General features: G+C 51.1%; 1 long non-coding RNA gene across 1 annotated transcript in view; it reads right to left on the bottom strand.

Moving 5' to 3' along the window:
• Positions 1–3,590: 3,590 nt before the first annotated feature.
• Positions 3,591–14,391, bottom strand: part of LOC108309749 — a 31,415-nt gene continuing 20,614 nt past the window's right edge. The window contains exons 2-3 of the long non-coding RNA XR_001827482.2: positions 4,923–5,071; positions 3,591–4,778 (exon numbers count right to left, since the gene is read on the bottom strand). This is a non-coding gene — a long non-coding RNA (uncharacterized LOC108309749). The remainder of the gene's footprint in view (positions 4,779–4,922; positions 5,072–14,391) is intronic.

The following is a 14,391-nucleotide window of genomic DNA, read 5'->3' as shown; positions in this document are numbered from 1 at the left end:
TTAAAATCATTCATGCCCAGTGTTAGCAGGAGTGTGGAAAACCAGGCACTCTTATGTACTATTAACAGAAGTACAAGCTGAGCAATTAACAATATCAAAAATGTATACAAAACTCAACTGTATTACAGCAACTTCTGTTCATCAAAAGTCTACTTGTTTTAAAAGTGAAAAGATAGCCAGGCATGGTGGTGCATGCCTATATTCCCAGCTAAGGCAGGAGGATCACCTGAGCCCAAGAGTTCGAGACTGCAGTGAGCTGTGATTGTGCCATTGCACTACAGCCTGGGCAGCAGACTGAGACACACTCTCAAGACGGGCGCAGTGGCTCACGCCTGTAATCCCAGCACTTTGGGAGGCCGAGGCGGGTGGATCACGAGGTCAAGAGATCGAGACCATCCTGGTCAACATGGGGAAACCCCGTCTCTACTAAAAATACAAAAAATTAGCCGAGTATGGTGGCACTCACCTGTAGTCCCAGCTACTTGGGAGGCTGAGGCAGAGGTTGCAGTGAGGCGAGATTCCACCACTGCACTCCAGCCTGGGTGAAAGAGTGAGACTCTGCCTTAAAATAAATTTTTTTTAAACACAAACTATCTTTTCACCTAACAAGCCATTTTTTAAAGAAACTCATTCAAAAAGGGAATTAGGACCAAAAGCACATTAGCAGGGTAGGTTAGCATGCCCCAGCCAGGGTGGTTCCCCTGCCCCCCATGACATCAGGTGCTGCTGTTCATCCTGCCTGGCCAGACAGTGCGCCTGGCCTTCTGCCTTGGCCTGAGCTGGTGCTGCTCCGCTGGTTCACACTCATGCGGCTGAAAGCTGGGCAGAGCCGGGCTGTTGGCATCATCGCCAGAGTCAACACTTGGCTCACACAGAGGGCACACCTAGGGGTCTGTGAAGCCTTCTTGGGCTGGGGCCTGGCTTTCACAGTCACAAAGTTCGTGGCTAAAAAGGAAAAGAATGAAGCTTAGTGTAGAGGCAGAGGCTCTGGGTGCTGGGTTACCCCAGAAGGAAAGCCCCAGTTCTCAGCCTGGCCTGGGACAGGGAGCGGGAGCACCGCCAAGCAGTCGTGACTCAGAACCTCCCCACTGCACTGAAACCAGAACTGGGTTGCCTATATCTATTTTATTTGACTACTGAGTAAAATTATTTCCAAAAATAAAGGGCTACAAATAGACGTTTAGAAAGCTTTGAACTAGAGAGTACTGATTAGACATGTGGTTCTCAACAGAATAATAAAACTTTTTACAACCATTCTTCCATTTCTTCAGCTATGTGGAGGGAAAGGGGCTGATAATATCTGCCTTCCCAAACCCTGCAGGGCTGCTGGAAGGATCCGGTGAGGTCAGAGCCAGCTTCGGCTAAGAGGCCCTTAGGAAAAAAATTTATTATTTCCTTCCTTCATAATGGAGGGTATTTCCAGTTCAAATAATTAGTCATGCAAACAAGACTGCGTGTTTCTTCTAGAAAAAGGAGATGAAGAGGAAGAGGGGTAAGAAGAAAAACAACAATTTAAAAGGAGAGAAACTGGGTTCAAGTGCCTGCCGTGAAGGACATAGAGGGCGTGGCCGGAAGGGAAGCGTGGGGAGGAAGAGCACCTGGGACTCGCCCTGCGCCAGACACTGTGCCCTGTGAGATGCTTCAGACATGTCACTGCATCCTCACTGAAACTAGTGCAAGTGCTGTCAGCACCATTTTAGAGATGAGAAAACTGAGGTTCAGACAGAATCAATCACTTGGCCAAGGTCAGGCAGAGACACTTGGTGCCCAGGTTCGTCTGCCCCTGGGGTGTGAACATTCCTTCCAGAGCCTGGCCAGCGGCTCCTTCTCCTAAACATGGGTGTCCCCTGGCCCCACTTCTCTTTCCCCCTTTCTGTGATCTCCTGTAAGATCTGCAAGATCTCTCTCATCCCTTGAGTTATTCCCTCTGACTTCAGCCCACTGGACATTTCCCAGTTAAGAGCCCACTCTCTTCACAAAACGCCATCTCCAAAAGCAGCTCCTCTTCTGGCCACTCACACACACCCCCTCCACCTAAGGGCTGCCCTCTTCTCCCTGCCACTCGTGCTCAAAATCAACATCACCTCTGGTGATTTCTCCCCTTTGCCATATACACAATCACTCAATCATCTCCATTCTTTCTTCAAAATCTCCTACTTCTCGCTGTTCACTTTCACCTTTTCTCTTAACACCCTAGCACTATGACCTTGTCAGCCTGGTTCCTTGCAGAAGCCTCCAGCAGGTCTCTGCCAGTGCTTCAAGCTTATCCTGCACACTGCTGCCACACCTGTGGTCCTTACAAACACCCCCTTCATCATAGCATTCACCTGCCCTGCCACCTCTGCAGGCTTGCCCACTGCCTTCACCAGACCAAGTCCACACTCAGCCCTGCACTCAAGGCCACTGCACCTGGCCTCCCCACAGCTTCCCAGCCTCACCCCCCACTCCTCCTCTCCCCAATTCCTCAGTTTAGCAAAGAGATTGCTCCAACATAATGCTCCTTTCTCCCCTCCTGACACTTGCAGTCCCTCCTCCCCCAGCTGCCTGTCCCCCACCTGCCTCTGGCCACCTGTCAGTCAGGGCCTCAAGGGCCCTCCTCCCAAGGCCTGCAGGACTCATTATCTGTACTGTTGATCAAGCAAGTAATTATGCATTGCCTTGTAACTCTCTTCTGTTTAGCCTAGAATAGGCATTGAAACTGACTGGTGCTTTTTAATCTTTTTCCTTTTTTTTGAGACAGTTTTGCTCTTGTTGCCCAGCCTGGAGAGCAGTGGTGCAATCTTGGCACACCACTACCTCCGCCTCCCAGGTTCAATCGATTTTCCTGCCTCAACCTCCCGAGTAGCTGGGATTACAGGCATGCGCCACCACACCTGGCTAATGTATTTTTAGTAGAGACAAGGTTTCACCATGTTAGCCAGGCTGGTCTCGAACTGCCGACCTCAGCTGATCCGCCCGCCTGGACCTCTGAAAGTGCTGGGATTACAGGCGTGAGCCACTGCACCCAGCTGCTATTTAATCTCTATTTCATGTCTGCCTCTATGTCTATATCTACGTATTTCATCACCTAAATACTATAAACCACTTGGAGGTGAGGACTGTCTAAAAGGTCTTGGTTTCTCCCTACAGTGCCTAATAGGTAGATGATAGGTGCTGGATACATGTGTTGAGTTCGTTTTTCTTCCCACATAACTTGGCCTCAAACAAACAGCCAGGGCTAGTCAGAACGTTAAGCATCACCCTTAGAAGTCTACTCTTGGCCACCGCAAATCTGCCACAGGCCAATTTCAATGTAACCCTCAGCTGAGGGTCTCCCACGGGCATCGCTGGTCTCCAGAACGATCGCTGACCGAGGCGAGGCGCTGGAGGCCGCCCCAGCCCGGCTCTGCCTGCTGATTTGGCGATCGGATTTCCATGCCCCTCCCTGGTCCCGAGCTAAAAGGAAACATCCCGGGATGGGGGATGGGGTGGAGGTTCCTGAACTCTGAACCCTGAACCCTCCTTGGTGAAACCACCCCAGCCCAGCTCAGGGGTCGTCAAAAGCACCCTGGGGAACCTCTGCCCCTGGGACAGAAAGGAGACACTGCACCTTTAAGTCTGCACCCGGTTGAGAAAAACAAGCTGTGATTTATATAAGCGGGAAAATCATGTGATTTGCAGGAACGCTCCCTCCTCCCCTGGCCCCCTCCCCGCGTCGCCTCCGAGCCCTTCCCAGAGGGGCCCCGGCGGCAGGCTGGCCCCGGCTGCCTGTGAGGGGCGCGCGCGGGGGGCGCGCCGAGCCTGGGTTCACAAAGCCTCCTCCGGGGCGCGCGTTGCCGCCGCTCTTCCTGTGGACCTCAGACGCGGGGACAGGCGGCGGCGGGCTCCGGGGCGCGGCAGTGTGGTCCTCACGCTGCCTCGTGGTGGTCTGCCTTTCAGAGGGTCCTCGGCGCGGCCCCGCGGTCCTGGGCCCCCGAGAGTACACGAGGCTCATTCCCTAGGCTGGGTCGGCTGCTGCCCGCAGGCCAGGAGAAACTGAGGCTCTCCCCCAGCTGCTCAGGCAGAAAGGAAAGCCGGGGATCCCACACACTAGCGTTTGTGTCCCAGAACACCCAGCCGGGGGAGAGCAATTTAAGAAATAATCTGGTTGGAAAGGGCATAACGAAAATCAGCCATTTCTAGAGCTGTGGGGCGGTCGTGTTTAGCCCAGAGGACCTAGCTAGCTTTCAGGAAAAAAATGGATGTGGCCTTTCAGGCAGAGCCCAGAATAAAAGGGCCTGTGATTAGGAAGCCCTAAGAACCAGCATAGATCTTTTAAATATTGGAGGGGAGGTGAGGTAGCTGCCAGGAGCCCACGCCCACGCGGAGTTAGCTCTGACAGCTTCTAAAGGAAAGGGAGATGCTTAGATCATCCTGAGAAACTGGAAGATTTCCTGAGTGACCTGAAAAGGTCATCTCAACCATCCCCCTGCCGCTGGAGGAATACATGGAGCCCATCCCGGAAGGACTCCCAACGGGAGAGGATGAACCATCACTTCTGAAACCAAGCTCAGGAGAAGTGGAGGGGCTTTCTCAAGGGAGAAGAGCTGGCAGGAGAAGCAGGGGTCTCTTTCAGCACCACTTCCTTTCCGTAAACCATAATGATGGGCTCTGAAATTGTCCAAGGAAGAAAACCCATGGCTTCTCAGAGCAACCAGTAGCAGGGGTTCCAGCTCACCAGAGAGCATGTGGAAGTTCTGTTTTATCTTCCTCCTTTGGTCACCTGCTGAGGATGAGGCATAAGCCTAGTGTTGTCTCACCTGGAGGAAAGATATAATGCAATTAACAAAGCTGCTAATGCCTCCTCTCACCCTGACCTCTGCCCTCAGCCTCTGTACCAGCCCACCCTCCGCATCCTGCACAGCCAGCTGCACTCTAGGAGGGCCTCCTGGCCCTCCTCCCACCCGCCCTTTCCCTGTTAGATGGAGGGTCTTTATGCTAAGATCACTGCAGGAATACAGCTTCAGTGCCCTCTGTCACACCACCAATGAGAAGAACCTTCCTAAAGGGAAAAGCTCACGGTAGGCAAAGATTCCCGATTATTCCATAAATCCTGAAGAAGAAAAATACAGGTTAACATAGGGATTTGAGAGGATGGCACTCTGTGTGTTCAGACATATGCTATTTTCACTCATTCTGTTATTTGATGATTTGGTTATTTAAGGCCTGCCTGGCACTGAGCTAGGCACTGGGACTACCATGTGAATAAGACAGAGATGGCCCCTCCCCAAACCCTGCCGCTCGCCCCTCCACTCTGCCTCCCAGGACAGGAGGCTATGATAGACTTTCCTCGCCTGCACCAGCGTTATGTCTGTCTCTTTCCCAGCCCACCCCTCGCAGGTGTTGCCCCAGCCCCAGCTGCTTATGTCTTGTGTGTTCTGCCAAGAGCTGCTTCTGTCAGAAGGCACTAACTCTCTGGTGATTGAGTGGTGGATAGAAGAGGTAACCTAAAGTCCTGTCCTGAAAAATGAGATCAAAGTTGGCAGCCTCCTGGGCCCCTCCCAAAAAAAGATACAGCCACCACCATTTATAATTAATTCAGGCCCCACTTTACTCTGTGCCACCCGCTTTCTGTCTCTCTTTCCTTTTTTTTTTTTTTGAGTTCTCTTCCTGATATGCCTGGCTGCCCCAGTGCAGGCCTCCTCTTTCTGAAGCTTCCTGTGCCAGGGGCCTGTCCATCTCAGAGCCCTCCTGGTGCTGCTCAGCTGCATCTACAGGGGGTCCTGAGTCCCTGGGCCCTACACAGATGTCTATCCAGGGTCTCTTGGTCTCTTCCGTAGCTATGAAGTCTCTTCACTGAGGGTGCCCAAACACCACCCTTAATCCCAGGTCTGCCAGCCTCTACCTTCTAACCCTCCTAGACCACACCAGCCCCTGCCTTATTCTAGTATATTCCTGATTTCGCCTATTTCCAGCTTCCCTTGGCCATTCACAAGCACAGCCTGATGCTGTGCATAGGAAGACCTGGCAATAAGCCTGTGGTGAACAAATATTTTAAATGAACAAACAAAAATTATGGCCCCAAACTGAAAACACCCTGGAAGCCACAAACTCTGTTACCTTCCAAAGAAGCCAGATCTGGACAGCTGAGGTTTTAAAAAAAAAATGCAATGAGTGAATTAGTGAAATCAGCTCATCATGGACACTGTTTCTTTCAGGAAATGAAGCCTCAGAAGAAAAAAGGCATTCCAGCCCCTGCCAAATTCCATTCTGTTTCAAATTAGCCTTCCAGTAAAATGAGGGGGCTGTCCTAACTGGTCTTCAAGGTCTTCCTAGTACCTGAGCTCTGAGGCTCTAGACTTCCCTGAGCAACCTCTGGAACTCTCCACGTTCTCATAACTGAGGAGAAAATCCATTTGTGCTCTGGGCTGAAGCTCAGAAGTGGGCTTTCACGACAGTCATTTCAGGCCTGTTTCCCTTTTTCTCCCTTCCCTGAAAGGGCCTCTGGTCTTTCCCAAGCTGCCTGAGTAGAAGGGAACACGCAGCTCCCCCGGAGCAGAGGGGCCCGCGAGAGGGAAAGCTGGCCCAGGCCCAGGACAGGCTTGCCTCTCACTCTGCAGAGACATTCTTCCCTCCCAGCCAGCAGGGAACTTCTGGAACTTCTAAACAGCACATCCTCGAGCCAGCCCAGGCCCCCATGACATCCTGCACCCCAGGTTTACAAGCTTTTAGTGGTAACTAACACATTTGGCAAACCTCCTCGAGTGTGAGCCAAGCCAGGCCTTTCTCCCCAGGTCCCAAGTAACAAAAGGATGCTGGGCTGGGCCTAAAACAGGATCAATCTAGCCAGATGAGCCTAGAGCCTTGGTTCTCAGGGCCAAGGCTGGAGAGCACCAGAGAGAAATGTCCTCGGCCAGCCTCATCGTGGTCTCCGTCACCATGCAGCCTGGTCCAGAGATTTCAGGATGCATCACTGATTCCAGGCAGGGCTCCATCCCCGGCCCACACTTAGCCCAGGACCTGGCCAGAGAATCACCAAGCATTCCCAGCCACATGATGCACAGCTCACTCTTCATGCCAGGCTTCTCCAGGTTCTGGTGGGAGCAGCCCAACCTTCTCACTGGATTCCTGCTATGTCTGGTGGATACAAAAAGCATATGTTGGCTGGGCACAGTGGCTCACGCCTGTAATACCAGCACTTTGGGAGGCCAAAGCAGGCAGATCGATTGAGGCCAAGTGTTCAAGACCAGCCTGGCCAACACGGTGAAACCCTGTCTCTACTAAAAATACAAAAATTAGCCAGGCGTGGTGGTGCAGACATGTAGTCCCAGGTACTCAGGAGGCTGAGGCAAGACAATCATTTGAACCTGGGAGGCAGAGGTTAAAGTGAGCTGAGATTGCACCACTACACTCCAAACTGGGTGAAGAGTGAGACTCCGTCTCACACACACACAAAAAAGCTTATGTCACCTGCCATACATCTCTGCTTTCAGATGATTTTAAAGAGAATGTTGTTTTGAAAGCTTGAGACATGTTCTGGGCTTGGCTTTGGTTCTACGTCCATCTCTGTTTTGAGAAACACAGTCCTCTTCTCGGTGTATCTGGAAATCTTGGAGGCAGTGAGCTGAACTACAGGGACTTCCTCATTACCTGGGCTGTGCCTCGTCCAAATGTTGCTAAAGGTCTCCAAGAGAAATCCATCCACTCCTTCCTTTGGGCTGTCTAACTGGCGTGCCTGCCCTATAATATCCAAGTGGCGACTCCAGCCCCATTCCCCTAAGTATAGGGACTCCATCATGTGTCCCCCCAACCTTGTAGTCCCTCTCAAATCTTGCCACCACCCCCCAGCTTTCGGATGCCAAGATTCTCAGAAGGTTTGTGCTTCCTCTGGTGACCTCTGGCTCGGACTCCCTGCTTCCCGCCTCTCAGCCTCCATCTGCGCCTCCTCCCAAAGCTGCTCTCCTCTCCCTCCCCCTCTTTATCACCCTCTGCTCAGCCCTCTCTGGGCATGATCCCAGCCACCCCCAGCTCACACAGCGGCAGACTTTTACTCAAGGTTAGGGGTCATAGAGAAAGAATGACAGTAAGCAAATGAAAATCTATGAATAGACATTACCCTGAAAGTTCACCAACCATCTCCCACCTCAGAAAACTTCTCACTGTCCCCTAAGTCCCAACTTAAACCATCTTCTCTCCAGCCTTTCTCTTCTCTTCTACGGCCTTCTACCCAAACTCCAAGTTCCTGGGGATTCATCTTGCAAAACAATTTGTCTTGCCTTCCACATGCCCAGAAAGTCTCATTGTTCTTACCAGAGCGCTTCCCTGTCGGAGTTGATCATAGCATAATCCTCAAAACATCTACCTCCAGGATAAATGCCAGCCCACCCGTGGAATGATAAAGCACAGCATTTTGTTTTCTATGTAACACTTTCTTCCTATCCACCCCCCACTGCCGCCCCCTTACATCTGGTACCCCTGACAGTCAAGAAATCCACCCCAAAATGTTCCTGTTTTCTTTTTCCTTTTTGTTCTTTCTTTCCTTTACTCCTGTATAGGCACGGCACATCACTAACCAGCATTCCTGCTGCACTTGAAAATGGTGATCTAATTAAAAATAAGTCAACATGAAACAGATACAAAAGCACAAATATTGTATGAGTCCCCTTGCATAAGTACCTAGAGGAGCCAAATTCCCAGGGACAGAAAGTAGAATGGTGGTCACCAGGAGCTGGGGAGGGGTGAAGGGGGAGCTGTGGCTTAGTGGGTGTGGGGTTTCAGTTGGGGAAGATACAAAAGATGGAAAATGATGATGGTTGCACAACAGTGTGAATGTACTTAGTGCCACTAAACGGTACACGTAAAAGTGGTACATTTTATTTTGTTTTTAAACAGCCTCGCTCTGTCACCCAGCCTGGAGTGCAATAGTACGATACGGCTCACGGCAACCTCTGCCTCCCTGGTTCTAGTGATTCTCCTGCCTCAGTCTCCTGAGTAGCTGGGATTACAGGCACCTGCTGCCATGGCCGGCTGATTTTTGTATTTTTAGTAGACACAGGGTTTACCATGTTGGCCAGGCTGGTCTCGAACTCCGGACCTCAGGTGATCTGCCTGCCTCGGCCTCCCAAAATGCTGGGATTACAGGCATGAGCCACCATGCCCGGCAAAAACTGTACATGTTACATTATATATACCTTACCACAATAACAATAAAGAATAAACAAGGTCTATAACATTTATTCTGACCTCAAGAGAGACCTGCAGTTAATTGCACAAATAGGGGCTTTTCCCTCAGCAACTTTGGATCATATCATTTCTGTGAACAACTGCAGAGATCCTGTGCTCAGGAGATCAGCCTCACCTGCCTCAGGCTCGGTGGTCAATCATCCTTCTGCTGACTCCACCCTTGTGGCTGTAGACTTTATGCTCCCCTTCCAAACTGAGAGGAAACAGAAGCAGCACACAGCTGCTGCCACTGGAATTAGAGCCTTCAGATGCTGGTTTTAAGCCTAGTTCAGTCATTAACTAGCTTTGGGCAAGTGATTTCATCTCTCTCTCAATATCCTTATAAAGAAAATAGAGAAGATAATAGCTGGTCCCCAGTGAAATAATGGATGTGAACACACTTTGAGAAGTGCAAGCTGGTTTCTGTAAGGTCTGACGGGACCATGAATGGCATGGTAATCTGTGTGACCCACATGTACACCCCAGATGAGTTCCTGGAAGAAATGATCAACCCTTGCAGCGCCTAACTTGAGACATTCTTCTATTGTTTCCTATTCCGGCCCCGATTGACAAGTCCATTGGACTTTGAACTGACCTTGGCCAACCTCCTGACTCCACGCCCTACAACCAGTCCCAGCTTGCAAACTTACGACCCCCTCCCAGCTTGCAAAAAACCGCCCTAAACTGTAACTCCTGTAATTTTCCACTGCCTTCCCCACAACCTATAAAACCAACTCCTATCCACCCGCCTTTGCTGACTCTGTTTTCGGACTCAGCCCACCCGCACCCTGGTGAATAAACAGCCATGTTCCTCATACAAAACCTGTTTAGGGGTCTCTTCACTCAGAGCTCGTGTTTTAACAGTTTCATCATCTCTTAAACATCTCAGACATAAGAAGGAAGTTGCTACCTGGAACTAAGGAGGTAGCTGGCAAATACCTCAGTAAATACAACCTAGAAACACTACTTTGATCATGGGCCAATAACCCTAAATCATCGTCCTCTTCAAAGATGGATGAAGCGAGGGCCTTCACAGTCCGGTCTCTACTAGGAAACCCCAGTTTATTGAGACACTGATTTTCCCAATGATTCGCTTTTATTCAGAGCCAATATCCAGGTTTGTCCACAGGGTGCCCACTGCCTGCTTCTCGGAGTTGAGGAGTGGGTTCTGAGCAGGAGTGGGAAAGGGACAGAGGGAGGCGCTGCATGTGCCCAATGGCGCCCTCTCATAACGTTCACAGCATTTGGGCATGTTGACTGCCAAAAGACAAATGAAAAGGTGATAGCATGAGTAGGGTGGATACGAGATCACAGTCTCATAAAAGACGGTGGCCTGATGGAGGCTTCAGACAGTGGCATTAGCTGCCCCTCAGTCTGGTTGCCAGCCAGTCCTGCTGCCCTGGCTCTGGTCCCTTGGGATGTAGGAGGCAGCACTTCTTGCCAAGAAGTCTCTCTCCCTCAGGCCTAAGGAAGAAGTTCAGGTCCCCACAGCCCAGGTAAGTCCGCATCCTTTCTCCCTCTAGCCTCCCCTGCCTCACCAGGACCCTCTTCTGTCCTTCTTGCAGCTGTCCCCTCCCACCTCTGGGGAGCACCCAGAGTCAGAGGCAGAGGTCCCTGTAGTCCCCGGCCACACTCAGGCCCATCTCACACGCCTCATAGTGACCCAGCTCAGCCCAGATGGAAGTCATCTGGTTAGGGCTTCAGACTGATTTCACCAACAATGACGTCATGCTCGTCCACACCCATTCCCACATCAACTCCTTCCCAGTCCCCTTCCCACTCACACAGGCAGTGCCAAGAAGTGAAAATGGAAGCAGACTCAGGAACCCGGGCTGGGGTTGTGTCTAGGGGCACGACCGGGGCCCAGGGCTTGGATCACAGACAATTCCAGGCTCCGACCTTATCCAGCCCAGCCTCCCAAGCTGCGCGGCACCACAGCTGCAGAATCTGCAACGTACAGGAGCTGGCTTTTCACTTAAAGTCAAGGGAGGAGAATGGAGAGATTTCCCACAAAGCCCTTCTCTCATCGAGCAGCCTGTTTCCCTGCTTGCCTCCCGGGCCTCAGGACACTCAGGGTGGCCTGTCCTTGCTGTGGCCCCACAGCCTTCAATCCAGGCCAGCCAGGGGAGTCTGCGGGTCACCACACCCCAGCTCCGAGGACCCAGAGAGGCAGAGGGTCTTTGTGGGCTCTGAGAATATCACCATGAATTGCAAAATGTTCTTTTCCATTTTATGGGATTTTAACTTTACTCAGTACCCTGCCGGGGGCAGGCCCAGAGGACTTTGATCCCACGGGCGACCAATGGAATAAACTGTTTCTACAAATGGGGTCTCATCCCAACCTCTTCTCCACCCCTCCTCTCAAAGGCAGCCTGTTTAAGAGCAAGCTGCTCTAACCTTACCACACCTTCCTGGGAGCTGGGTGGCAGGGAGGGGTGGGGGGCTGAGCCATCACTGTGACCAAGAGCTTCCTGGAAAGGGGGAGAGAATTCAAGATCCCCCCATTCTGGAAAGAGCCAGAGTGGCTCCTCACAAAAAACCGTGGAGTGTCACTGGCCGGGGGCTAGCACAGCCTGGAACGTATGAGCCACCAGCTTCTCCACCATGACCCTCTCAGCTCCTCCACGGAGGCTGGGGGTGGGGAGAAATATGTTTCTTCAGAGGCCCCCGGGGCTAGCCCACCCCAGCCTTCTCATAGAGCGCTTTGAGGGAGGAGCTGCAGCCCAGCTCCTCCAGCCTCTGCCCTCACAAAGGCCCCCTCTGTCCCAGCCTCCCCTACGGTCCTCACTCCCCCAGCCCCCACCACACACATGCTCTTCCTACAAGAGCAGATTCCAAGCCCAGCTAATGTCGGAGGCTGCCTCCCCACAACGTGCTGGAACAAAGGCTGCTCATGGCTAAATGTGCCGGGGTGCTTGTCAGGGCTTAGGCAAACGTAATTACAGGGAGAGGCAAAGCCCTCTCGCAGCCACACCTGGCCATACAGTAAACAGCACTTTTTCCTGTCGAGCTGGGGGGAGCTGAGAGACAGGGAGGCGACAAACCACAATTTGAATCATTTGGAGAGAAGCTATAAATATAATAATGAGTCATTTGTAAAATATAATTTCATCCAAAAGCCTGGAAAAAAATAGGAAAGAAGTTCTTATGCTATTTCAGGCGAAATTGTTCAAGGGTGTTCTGCCAGAGCCTGGGGAGGGGACCCAGCTGCCCACCAAAAGCCAGGCCGGGATTCACATAAGGGCCTTCCTGAGCTCCACGCTTCCCCCGCCCCGCCACCCCGCAGAGTGCTGCCTGGGACAGCGCCTTCCTGGGCTCCCTCGGACTGTGCCGAGGTGGGAATGCTACAGAGCTGATAAGAATCATGGACGAGCCAGCCCGACGTCCGGGCTGTGCAGCTTCAGAACAGCTCAGGGCAGGCACGCTATTGTTTTTGGCACACTCTCCCCCAGCCTTGGGGCCCTACCAGCCTTTCATACACAGGGTGGCTTTTTTAGTGCTGCTCCAGGGTCTCTTCTAGAACACTGAGAAGACTTCATTCCAGCCCTGGGCCCCAACTGCTCTGGGAAAAGAAGGTGGAGCCTTTCTAAAGCTCCGTCTCGGGGAGGGGCTGAGGTCACACTAGGCTTGGTCAGGTCACCAATACCATTCTGGATAGTTGTGAAGAGCAAGTGCTCCGGAACTAGACTTTTCTTAGGTTCAATTACATCTGGGCCACGTAATATCTGTGTGACCTTAAGAAAGTTACCTAACCTCTCTGGGCTCAGTTAACTCATTTATTAGGTGGGTCTAGTAATAATTGTACTTCCTCAAAGGCCTCTTGACAAGATGAAATGAGTTAATAAGGAAACACCTGGAATAGGGCCTGGCATAGTAAGTACTCAATAATGTTTAATAAGATTGTTATTATCTCTCACTGTGCATCTTGGTAAAACAGGAAACCACAGGACAAAGGTACCATGGCATACATCGGTGGCCGTGGATACATGGGGTCAGGTCCCCTGGCTTGTCCCGTCAACCTTGAGCAAATTCTTCAATCTGTGCAGCTAGAGGATCCCCTTTATCCCTCCTTACACCCCTACTTTGCCTCTGAACAGAAGTAAGTAGGGAGAGGAGACAGAGTAGCATTCTACCTACTGGGGTTTGGTTGTTTTTTAGAGACAGGGTCTTGCTCTATCACCCAGGCTGGAGTGCAGTGGTGTTATCATAGCTCTCTGCAGCCTCTAACTCCTGGGCTCAAGCCATCCTCCCACTTCAGCCTCCCAAGTAACTGGGTCTACAGGCCACACTACCACACCCAGCTAATTTTTAATTTTTTTTTTCAGAGACAGGGTCTCACTATGTTGCCCAGGCTGGTCTCAAACTCCTGGCCTCAAGCGATCCTCCTGCCTCGGCCTCCTGAGTCATGGAGATTACAAGAGCAACAAGCCACTATGCCCGTCTTCTATCTACTGTTTCAGGGCCCTAAGTCAGTTGCTACTTTAAAACAACTAAACACATCCTGAGCTCTAACTTCAGCCCCTCCCTCTCTCCCCTCTTGCCCCCCTTTTTTCCTCTCTTCACTTCCCTCTTTACTTTCCTCTTCTTCATGCCATACCTCTCCTTCCTTGTCTTCCAATCCCAGGGCAGAGCTGGGAGAGTGGGATGAGATCAATGTACTCAAAGCCTCTGCTCCACCCAAACCACCAGGTCCTTTTCCCTTGTTGCTGAGAGTGGCCTTGAAATCCCTCAGTAACACTTCTCCCCCACCCTTAGGTTCCTGCTACACCCAGGGAAGCCAGAAGTAGACAGAAATAGTCTCCATGTCAATATGCTGCATTTTCCTTTCTCAGAAACCAGAGCACCACAGCCAGCTCTAGCCCAGAGGGAAAGTAAGAGGATGTTTTTGCAGCAGGTGTCCTTTCTCCTGTAACTACTAAACTGTCGCCCCCTCACTAAAGAGGATGCCTTTGCCTATGCTGTCCCCACCCCTTGGGGCAAGCTTCCTCCTCTACTGGCATGGGTAACTTTTTTTCTTCACTAATTCTTTAATGTTATAAAATATCTGTCAGTGTTCACATTTCCCTGAATGATTTTTAATTTTTTCCTTTGTTAGTATGTTTGTTTGAAGTAGAAATCTAAACAAGATCTATATATTGTGATTAATTGATATGTCTCTGAAGTCTCTTGTTTATAGTTTTTTTTTTTTTTTTTTTTTTTTTTTTTTTTTTT

This window comes from Cebus imitator, unplaced genomic scaffold (assembly GCF_001604975.1).
Source record: "Cebus imitator isolate Cc_AM_T3 unplaced genomic scaffold, Cebus_imitator-1.0 Scaffold96, whole genome shotgun sequence".
Lineage (NCBI taxonomy): Eukaryota > Metazoa > Chordata > Mammalia > Primates > Cebidae > Cebus > Cebus imitator.
The sequence above is the reverse complement of the archived record's forward strand: the minus strand, read 5'-3'. Positions and strand labels throughout refer to the sequence as shown.